The following is a 10,580-nucleotide window of genomic DNA, read 5'->3' on the forward strand; positions in this document are numbered from 1 at the left end:
ATAGTAGGTTCCAGAAAGAGCTGCAAAGATGAACCAGAAAGATTCCTGCCTGTAAGCAGCTCTGACTCTTCTGCAGCTAATGAGAAACAGAAGGAAGAGAACGCTCCCAGGCAGAGGGTAAACAAGGGGCCCGCCCTCAGCCAGCCCCACTGTGAGACTGGTCAGGAGAGGCCCTCCTCCCGCTGGGACACGCCCCCCCTCCTGCTGGGACATGCCCCCCCTCCTGCTGGGACACGCCCTCCTCCCGCTGGGACATGCCCCCTCCTGCTGGGACACGCCCTCCTCCCGCTGGGACACGCCCCCTCCTGCTGGGACACGCCCTCCTCCCGCTGGGACACGCCCTCTTCCCGGCTGGGACACGCCCCCTCCTGCTGGGACACGCCCTCCTCCCGGCTGGGACATGCCCCCTCCTGCTGGGACACGCCCCCTCCCGCTGTGACACGCCCCCTCCTGCTGGGACACGCCCTCCTCCCACTGGGACGTGCCCTCCTCCTGCTGGGACACGCCCCTCCTGCTGGGACACGCCCCCTCCTGCGTGCCCTGTGTGGGGCCTGGCAGCATGTCAGCACAGCCTCACCTTTCTCAGCTGACCTCTTCTTGTGTCCAACATGGACACAGGGCTTGCGGCGAGAAAGGAGGAAGAGGCATCTGTAGGAACTTGAAGGAGAGGAGGCTGCGGTCGGGGAAAAGAACAATCCTGAGAATCACAGAATGAGCTGCAGGCCGGATGTGGCTTCCTGAGGTTCCCAGAAATGCTGTAGACGGCCTCTATGCCCCTCGCCTGCGGGGTCCCAGGCCAGCGCCATGGAAGGGCGCACCTTCTTCCCCGACGTTGACTTGATCTCCCCACGGCGCTGAATTTTTATTCAAGTACTATTCATAGGTCCTTGCCATGGTTTTGACAAGAGGCGGTATGTACGAGTGGCCAACGGATCATACACTCGCTGCGAATTAGAACTGCTGGGGACACATCGTGGCAGAAAAGGAACGTGAGCTCGACAGACACCCAAGGCAGGTGCAGACAGGTGAATGGCGCATCTGGGACAGTGAGAGAACAAGGCCACCAGCTTCAGAGCTGCAGGGAGCCGTGGCAACCAGCTGTCACCCGCCCTCAGGTCACAGGTGTGCCATCCAGACCCAGACGTGCCCACCCAGCACCGTCAACCTGTCATGTGGAAAGGGGCCCCTAGCCTGCTGGGCTGGGTGGTATGTGCTGCCCCTGGGCATGAGCAGAGGGTCAAAAACAGGGAGATGGGCCCCAGGTGAAGCCCAGTGCTTCTGAGAGGGGCTCTGACTTAGCAGAAAGTGAGTGTGGTAGAGAAGCCAGAGAGCGCAATTGGGTTTGAGTCTGAACGATGCTGACAGAAAACCAAGGGTTTAGATCTCCAGTCCATGTAGGTGACTGAGATCCATGGGTGCCCAAGAGAAATCCATGTGTGCTCGAGATCCACGTGTGCCGGAGAGAGATCCACGTGTGCCAGAGAGAGATCCATGTGTGCCGGAGAGAGATCCATGTGTGCCAGAGAGAGATCCATGTGTGCCGGAGAGAGATCCACGTGTGCCAGAGATACACGTGTGCCGGAGAGAGATCCATGTGTGCCGGAGAGAGATCCACGTGTGCCAGAGAGAGATCCATGTGTGCCGGAGAGAGATCCACGTGTGCCAGAGAGAGATCCACGTGTGCCAGAGAGAGATCCACGTGTGCCAGAGAGAGATCCATGTGTGCCAGAGATACACGTGTGCCGGAGAGAGATCCACGTGTGCCAGAGATACACGTGTGCCGGAGAGAGAGCCATGTGTGCCAGAGATACACGTGTGCCGGAGAGAGATCCACGTGTGCCGGAGAGAGATCCATGTGTGCCGGAGAGAGATCCACGTGTGCCAGAGATACACGTGTGCCGGAGAGAGATCCACGTGTGCCGGAGAGAGATCCACATGTGCCAGAGATACACGTGTGCCGGAGAGAGATCCACGTGTGCCAGAGAGAGATCCACGTGTGCCAGAGATCCACGTGTGCCAGAGAGAGATCCACGTGTGCCAGAGATACACGTGTGCCGGAGAGAGATACACATGTGCCCATGAGAGATCCATGTGTGCCGGAGAGAGATCCACGTGTGCCAGAGAGAGATCCACGTGTGCCAGAGATCCACGTGTGCCAGAGAGAGATCCACGTGTGCCAGAGATACACGTGTGCCGGAGAGAGATACACATGTGCCCATGAGAGATCCATGTGTGCCGGAGAGAGATCCACGTGTGCCAGAGATACACGTGTGCCGGAGAGAGATACACATGTGCCCATGAGAGATCCATGTGTGCCGGAGAGAGATCCACGTGTGCCAGAGATACACGTGTGCCGGAGAGAGATACACATGTGCCCATGAGAGATCCATGTGTGCCGGAGAGAGATACACGTGTGCCAGAGAGAGATCCACGTGTGCCAGAGATACACGTGTGCCGGAGAGAGATACACATGTGCCCATGAGAGATCCATGTGTGCCGGAGAGAGATCCACGTGTGCCTGAGATACACGTGTGCTGGAGAGAGATACACGTGTGCTGGAGATCCACATATGCCCATGAGAGATCCACGTGTGCCCATGAGAGATCCACGTGTGCCCATGAGAGATCCATGTGTGCCCAAGATCCACGTGTGACGAGCAGGCACGAATAGCAGCTTTCGTCCCCGGGAGCAGACTGACATGTGGTGATGACCCGCTGGGAGCAGGAGGAGCAGGACAGACCTTCCAAGAGCAAAGAGCCTCCGCGTCCCGGGAAGGGAGGCGACAGGCTGGCTTCACTGTCTCTGGGAACAACACACACTCCTTCCTGACGTTTCCCTTTCCTTCCTGATGGTGAAGGAAGGCAGGCTCGTCACACACTTCCCACAGCACGAAGAACGCGTGTCCCCCAAACATCCACCTGGTTAGCATCTTGGCCCGCCTTCACCCGAGGTCCTTCCTGTGCATCTTCACATAATTGATTGACCACCTTCATACAACTTTGTGAATAAAACCTGAAGTAACTGTATCATCCAAAGTTCTCAGAACCGTGGTTTAAAGGCGGGCCCTCGGCTCCCTTCCCCAGCCCACGGGCGGGCGTCTGCTTCGCCCCTGAGGCTGCGTCTCTGTGACCTGTGTCGCCCGTTGGGAGTGTTTCCTCTGAATAGACCCAGAGCAGTGAGACCCTCCCAACAGCACGGACGGGGTAAGGGCGCTGATCTACAGTCTGGGGTCAGATTGCTCACATAGAATTACTAGTTTTTATTGAATGCAAGGAGTTTCTGCTTCAATGATATTTCTTTAGTTACAAATATATTTCCTCTTTGAAGAAAAGAAAATTCTCCATAAAATTCAACTGTGGGGAAAAGACCAGCTTACGTGACATGACCTTTATGGGGTGTCCTCGGGACACTCCTGCCGGCAGGGAGGGCGGCTCCTCCCTCTGTCCCGCCCCACCTGCCCCTGCTGGCCCAGCCTCGGGCCCTATGGGTCCTCAGTCCTGTCACTGCCCCAGGGCTCTGTCTGGTATTTCCTCCTGAAGGCAGAGGCTTCTGCACTTGCCCAGGGCTTTGGAAAGTCAAGTTTTACAACAAAAATATTATCAGCGCTTCCTGATGCGCTCGGCCGGCCTGGCCTCCTCCATGGTCACCGGGCACAGATCCAAACTCCCCGACTGAGGTCTGTGCAGCGACGGCCACACTGTCTCATTTCCCCCCAGCGTATGGGACCCTCTGAGACAGCCGACACTCGGGCTGTTCAGTCCCAGCCCCCGTGCGGCCTCCCACCAGGCCAACCCCGGACCAGAAGTCCACCCGAGAGACAGGAGACATGGGGCACAGATGCGGATGCAGTGGTGGCTCCTGCGGGGAAACTGAAGCCCCTCCTTTTTTTTTTTTTTTAAATTGTGGGGAGCTGATATAGGGTTAAGCCTCGGACTGACCTGTGGGCAAAGTCACAAACAATTCCCAGCTTAGAGGGCACAGTCCTCTTAGCATAATTAGGCTTGACCTTATGAGGCTCTCTAGATCTTATCTGGGAAGCTAATGGGCTGAGGGAAGTGCAGGAAGTGTAACTATGGTCAAAACAAGTGAAACTCACAAGAACTGTGTAACTACAGAAACCACTACCTTGTTTACCTCTCACTATAAAATAAAGGCTCAGCTTGCCTTGGGATCTCTCTCTGTGGCCTCAGCCAGGCACAGGAAGATCCACGGAGACTAAGGAAAGCTAGAGAGTTCTGAACACTGTCTCCGTGTAAAACCTTCTTCGCCGACTCCGTCCACACCTTTGGGAACCCCTGGACCGCTGGGGCTGGACCCCAGCATTAAATATATTTTATTGATTTTTTTACAGAGAGGAAGGGAAAGAGATAGATAGTTAGAAACATCAATGGGAGAGAAACATTGATCAGCTGCCTCCTGCACATCTCCTACTGGGGATGTGCCTGCAACCAAGGTACATGCCCTTGACCGGAATCGAACCTGGGACCTTTCAGTCCGCAGGCCGACGCTCTATCCACTGAGCCAAACCGGTTTCGGCATGAAGCCCCTCCTTTCACGGAGAAGTCAGCTCAGCGGCACCGCCCTCGGGAGCCACCCTCCAATGAAGGGAAGAAAGTGTGACAGGTGGAGCGGAGAGACAAAGAGATGTTAATGTAAAAACATTCAAACCTGTAAAGAATTTTTGTGAGTTTATTTGAGCCAATTGCTGAGAAGCAGAGATAGTGCTCCAGAGAATGGCGGTCTTTCATCTATTTTTATACTTTGCAATCAAAGGAGGGACGTAGGTGGGTTACAGGAAATCCACTGGTGATAGATTATCGAGGTGGGAGAAAGCAAAGCGGAGTTGGGGGCAGGGAGGGGGGACCCCTGGGATTGGATAAAAAGTAAAATGACAGACACATACTTCTGTGGGTGCAGGATAGTTAACAGTCAACAATTAACATGATAACAGTAACAATGAAGGAATCTGTGGTCTCTGTCCTGGCGCCCAGGCACATTGGGTTGTGCCCTGAGGGGTCTGGGAAAAGGGAAGTTACAAGTGACCCAGACATTTCACAGGGATGTTATCACAGATGCAAAAAGACAGGCTCAGTGAAGGTAAAGGTTGACCCTGTCAGGGAAGATACCGGCCTAGGACCTGACTACCCACCGTAACTGCTTTAAAGTTTAATTTCAGACCATCCTTTGTGGTGACTTTAGGTCTCTGAGCTTGCAAGACCTCCATGCAGGCCTCCCCTGAGCTGTCAGGTCAGCATGTGGCCCCTTCCGTCGACAGAGACACAGAAGGAAATGGGAGAGAATGGGACAGGACACTGGAGGGAAGGGGGCTCAGAGGGGACCAGCGGGAGGTGGCACCTGAGCCTCAGCCTGAGTCCCCTGGAAGCACTAACGTCCGGAGGGGCCCGGGCAGGACTGCTCTGCGGACCCATTAGGAGCACTCGGTGCTGTGGGACCCAAGCCAGAGCCCCCGGCCCAAACAGGACGAGGGCGCAGAAGCCGGACCCGTCCCCTAGGCCCTGAGGCTCGGAGAGCTGGCGAGGGCGTGGAGCGGCCCTGGGCCCAACCTGTCTCAGCCACTTCCCTCCGGTGTTCCAGGTCAGACGCTAACACCTGCTGTTAATGACACGCAGGACACCGAGTGGCACTCTCTCCTCGTTCTCGGGAGGACTAAGCCTGGATCCATGACCAGAAGACCCCAGGGGACCCCAGGGACACTTCCAGGTCCGACACTGGGCCGTGAAGGCGCCGACCAGGCTCCCGGCCGAGTCTATACACAGCACATGCCTTGGACAGCGCAGTAGTAATTTCTGGAAATAGTCACTTACAATGGAGTGGCCGGGGAAGGAAAGACCACAATGATAGTTTTTGAAAGGTACAGCAGAATGATTCAGATAATTAATGTTTGAGGATCTCATGCAATAGAGAAGCTGCAATAACTTCTGGTTAGTGGTTAACTGTAGCTACGAATTGTTCATTCTGAAATGCATGCCATGGAGACTAGGCTAAGACCTCTTAGCGATGCAGTATCGGGAGCCTGTTGTGCGGAAGGGGGGAGGGGGGGGAAGGAGGAAAGAATTCCTTTCAAGGAGTCTGTGGGGACAAGGGCACCTGAGATATCTTCTCCCACAAGGTGGCTAAGGAGACATGGGGGTGGGGTCCCTAGATAATGAACAGGCAAACCCATGAAAGCCTTGACAGTTAGGAGAAACCCCCGGGAACTCAGCCTTCCCCCCAAGAGCTTGCAGCCACTTTCTTGACACTTCGCTCTGAAAACTGCAGAAACTGCGAGGAACTGACACGTCTGGGCCACGGTGGGCTTCCCCCCTCTCTCTGCCGGCACGAAGGACAGGGCTCCTCCCTCAGGGCTGCAGGTCCAGTCTCCAGACTCCGGGACCCAGCCTGGTCCCAGCACCACAGGCGGGGCCTGCTGACTGACAGTCCCAGCACTGCACACAGGGCCTGCTGACTGACAGTCCCAGCACTGCAGGTGGGGCCTGCTGACTGACAGTCCCAGACCAGACTGACCTGCTGACCTGCCGCCGACATGGAGACAGGGAGGTGGAGGGGTATATCCATCTGCAGGAGCCGACCGGGACCAGGCTTCCTAGTACTGAGGCCTCTGAACCTCTCGCGGGCTCTGGCTGTCATGCTGCTGGTAGTAGTTCTGTTCAGTATTTCCCCCTAAACCACCTGCAGCTATTGTGGAAGATGCAACTTTAAATAACACGGCCATGTCAGCAGAAACCCAAGTGGATGCAGGAACCAGAGGTCCGGGCAGGTCCCGAAGGGACAGGAAAGGTCCCGCATCCCGCGCCATGTGCAGCCGGGCCGTCCCCCTGAGCCGGGACCCCCAGAACTGACCTCTAATTGGGGTGGGGCCCTGGGCCCGAGACGTGCGGAGAGTAAGCCTCAGTCCCCTTTTCTTCCCCTCCTGACCCCACACCCACCTGGGCCCACAGGCTGTCCAGAGGCTCTGCTCATGACGTCCATCAACTCAGAAGACACGAGGACTGTGAGCTCGTCTTTTACGAATCAGTGAAATGACAATTGCATGGTAACATAAATAATGACTTTTTCTAAAAATACGTCTTTTCAGAAGTATTTAGCGAGAAGGGTGGCACTGGGACACAGGAGTCTCTGCTGCTTCTGGATTCAATTTGCTGTGAGAGTGAATGTCACGTCACCTCGTGGCAGAAGAGAGAGAGAGAGAGAGAGAGAGAGAGAGGCAGAGCATCTAGTGCCACTATGAAGACAGCGGTGACCTGTGGATTCCCCGAAAAGGTCTCGGGGACACTGGGTCCCCTGCTCCACGAGGGACCGAGGCCCCTGCAGGTGTGAGAGGAGCTACCCACCGAGGGCTCAGGGGAGACCGGGGGGCAGGCGTAGACTGAGCTCACCCTGGAAACATAACTAGAACTCTGTCCTTCGTCTCAGAGAAGGGGACCATTTCCATAGCCGAGTTATGGTGAGAGCTCAGCGCGATGGGCAGCCCCAGCCGCACATGACGGGGCACGTGACCCAGAATAGAGCCCGGGACAAGCAAGGAGGCGCGATCTTGAACATGGAGAACGTGGCTGCCTGAGGATGGAGACGGGCACAGGTGAGCAGAGCGTAGAAGGGGAGCCCGGGGCGGAACAGGGGTCTGAGAAGCGGGGCTGGCTCCTGGCCCTCAGTCAATACTCTGAAACCTGCGGCCAAACAGGGGTGAGTCCCGTTAACCTCAGACGGAGTGAAGCAGAAAACCCCACGTCCACGCAGCTCCCTTCTGGCCACAGGCATGCAAACCTGTCTAGTTCTGGCCACCTCGTTTAGGACAGGGAGGGAGACTGGCCCACCGCCCCGGGAAGTCCCCTGACGGACGGGCCTGTGCTTCCTGCACGCCGGCCCCGGGCCGCGAGGGTCTGGCCAGAGGCGCGTCCTTCCCAAGACCACGTTCTCCACTCTGAGTCCGTCCTTGAGATGAAGACGAAACCCCGCGTGGTCCTCCAGGCCCCCACATGCAGGCAGGACACCCACCAGGTCGCCGAGGGAGGCGGCTCGGTCCAGTGCCCTGGTCACCAGGCACACGTGTCCTTCTTGGCCGTCTGGGGTGGCGCCTGGATCTGCCTGTTTACAGAGCTCCAGGGCCTGTGATGCCAGCGAAGGTGGAGGCCCAGCGGGCAGAGATGGGCAGTGGAGGAGGTGCCCACGTGCGGGGGGGAGGTGCCCGTGCCGGAGGGGAGTGTGCGGGGCCCTGGTGGAGGGCAGACCTGGTACGGCTGCTTGTGCTCACAGTGCCCAGCGGCTGACTCCTGAGAAGGGGTGCCTGGGTAGTCAGGGGTGAGCACACACTCAGGGGCCCCCGCTCTCATCCACTTCCGGGGCCTGGGAGAGGCCAGGGGGCGCCCCTGCCTTGGGAAGAGTGGGTGGTGGCAGGGCAGGGGGTGCCGGGGTCTGATGAGGAATCGGTGTGGTCTGGACGCCCACATTGTCACCTGCCCACCCAGCGCCGTGCATCCACCACAGGGAGCTGCACCCACAGGGGGGCTGAGCGGATTCAGGACCTCGTGGGTGACAACAGCTGAGGGGCCTGCCGAGACCTCAGGGGCCCCGGGGCCTGGACGCAGGCAGCGCCGTCCCCACGCACAGCGCCGGGCTGTGCTGCGAGAGGCAGCGAGGCTCCCGCTTTCCCGTCGCGGCTGTTCCGATACTTTTTGGAACCAAATATCAACAATTCCCCAAAAGACACTGGAGGTGCCGGCACCTCAGACCCCTCTGCGCAGAGCAACACGGCAGACGCTGCGTCAGGAAAATGCAGAGGAGCAACCAGGGCTGATCCTCTTTGGGGACACAGATCCCGCAGGGACGCGGCCACAGCTGGGGGAGGGGTCCTGGCCACGCCAGCCACAGGCTCAGATAGAAACCTGGGGACAGTGACCGTGAGCAGGGACGGCTTCCATCAAGGAGGTGGCCACGGAGACAGGCCACCCTGTCAGTCACACGCCCAGCGCACCCCTCCTGGCCGAGGCTGCTCACATGACCACCCACTGAACTGGGGGTGCAGGCCCTGCAGAGCCTTCAGGCACGGCCACGTCCAGGACTTCTCAGAGCAGCAGCACCACAAGGCGCGGCTGCCACCCTCACAGACCAGGGGTCGGAGGGGTGCCGGCCGGGGCACCCACCGAGCCGGCGGCTCTCCCGTGCTCTGCAGGACGGAGGAGCGCACGGAGCCCCAGAATGAGCCGCCGCCAGGCTGCCCAGCGCCTTCTCAGAGCTGCGCGGCGGGCACACTGCTGGGGACTCAGGCACTGGTCTGAGTCCTCATCCCGAGAGGACGAGGCTCTTCTATGGGGACCAGACGATGGTGAGTGAGCATGTCCAAGGCAGACAACATCGCATCATTTGTACACCTGCTGTGCGGGGCCCTCTCCGCTAGAAAATGCAGACAACAAGGGCAGCACGGCTGTCAGACTTACCAGCTGCGTTTAAGCACCTGGCCCATGGCTTCCCCTTCACCCTCCTGGGCCGCCCCCTGCAGAAGGTGGAGCCGTGACACGCGGAGCTCTGAGCGGAGCCTGGGGTGCTGAGCACTTGGGGGTCGCTGTCTTGTGTCCACACACAGCCCAGGGCACCCACAGACACCATGCCCCACCACGCCCTCAGCACCCTGCTCACTGACGGGGTCCGACCGTGCTGCCCGCAATGGCTCCATGGAGCTGGGCCAGAGGGACGGGGAGCAGAGGCCCCATGCAGGCCAGCTCACCCCAGCCTCGGCGAGGCCAGGTGACACCAGCGCCTTTCAGGCCCCGACTTCCTGCGAGGGCATCTTCCTGGGAGGGCGCTGCGGCCAGGCAGACGGCAAAATGGTGCTGAGGCCCCGCCGCCCGGCAGGGCTCCCGCCTGAAATGGCTGGCGGCGTCCGCCCTTGGACAGGCTCCTTCCTGTCGATGGGACTCTTGAGCCTCGGCCACGACTCAGAGGTCCCACAGCCAACAAGGCAAACAGCCCCAAGTCCCGGGACAAAGGGAGCGCCGCCCGGCCGATGCGGGGACCAGGACGGCAGCGGGCTTTCCCATCGCGTCCGCGTTCACGCAGGCCCCGCGCACAGAACCTCAGAGCGAGGCACCCCTCTGCCCGAGGTGCCCCCAGAACAAAGCACCACGGAACGTCCTCTCTCAAACTGGGGCCTCAAGGCCAGTGCCAGCCCCACTCCCGCTCCGCGTCCAGGCCTGCCTCCACCCGGCCGCGGCTGCCTGGCCTGTGGCTGCCTGGCCCTCGGCACAGCTCTGCCGATCTTCCCTGGAACCAGAGCCCAGCGCCTGGAGCAGGGAGGCCCGGATTCCGGGAGCCGCCCCGCTGCCCCCGGCACAGTCAGAGCTTTCGTTTGCGGAAAAGAAACAAAACGAAGGAAAGAAAAAAACACGCGGAACTTACGCTCATCCAGGAGTGCGCACGGCGGGCAGAAGCCGAGGACGGAGCTGTGGTCCCGGTCCGGCCGCAGGGAGAGCAGAGCGGGGTGTGAAGGCCGCCCGCTCAGCCGGCGGCCGCGGCAGCGCGCATCCACGGGGCTGATGCAAGATGCCTTTGCGAGAAACCTCACA

At 59.2% G+C, this 10,580-nt stretch overlaps 1 protein-coding gene across 1 annotated transcript in view; it reads right to left on the bottom strand.

Annotated features, from left to right (window-relative positions):
* Nucleotides 1–10,580, bottom strand: part of DDR2 (discoidin domain receptor tyrosine kinase 2) — a 64,927-nt gene extending 54,347 nt beyond the window's left edge. Inside the window, exon 1 of the mRNA XM_070397432.1 lies at nucleotides 10,414–10,580. The gene's annotated coding sequence lies outside the window, so the exon portion shown is untranslated. The remainder of the gene's footprint in view (nucleotides 1–10,413) is intronic.

The sequence above is a fragment of the Myotis yumanensis genome, unplaced genomic scaffold (genome assembly GCF_028538775.1).
Source record: "Myotis yumanensis isolate MYYU_CA2020_CCGP unplaced genomic scaffold, mMyoYum1.0.hap1 SCAF_17, whole genome shotgun sequence".
NCBI classification, from domain to species: domain Eukaryota; kingdom Metazoa; phylum Chordata; class Mammalia; order Chiroptera; family Vespertilionidae; genus Myotis; species Myotis yumanensis.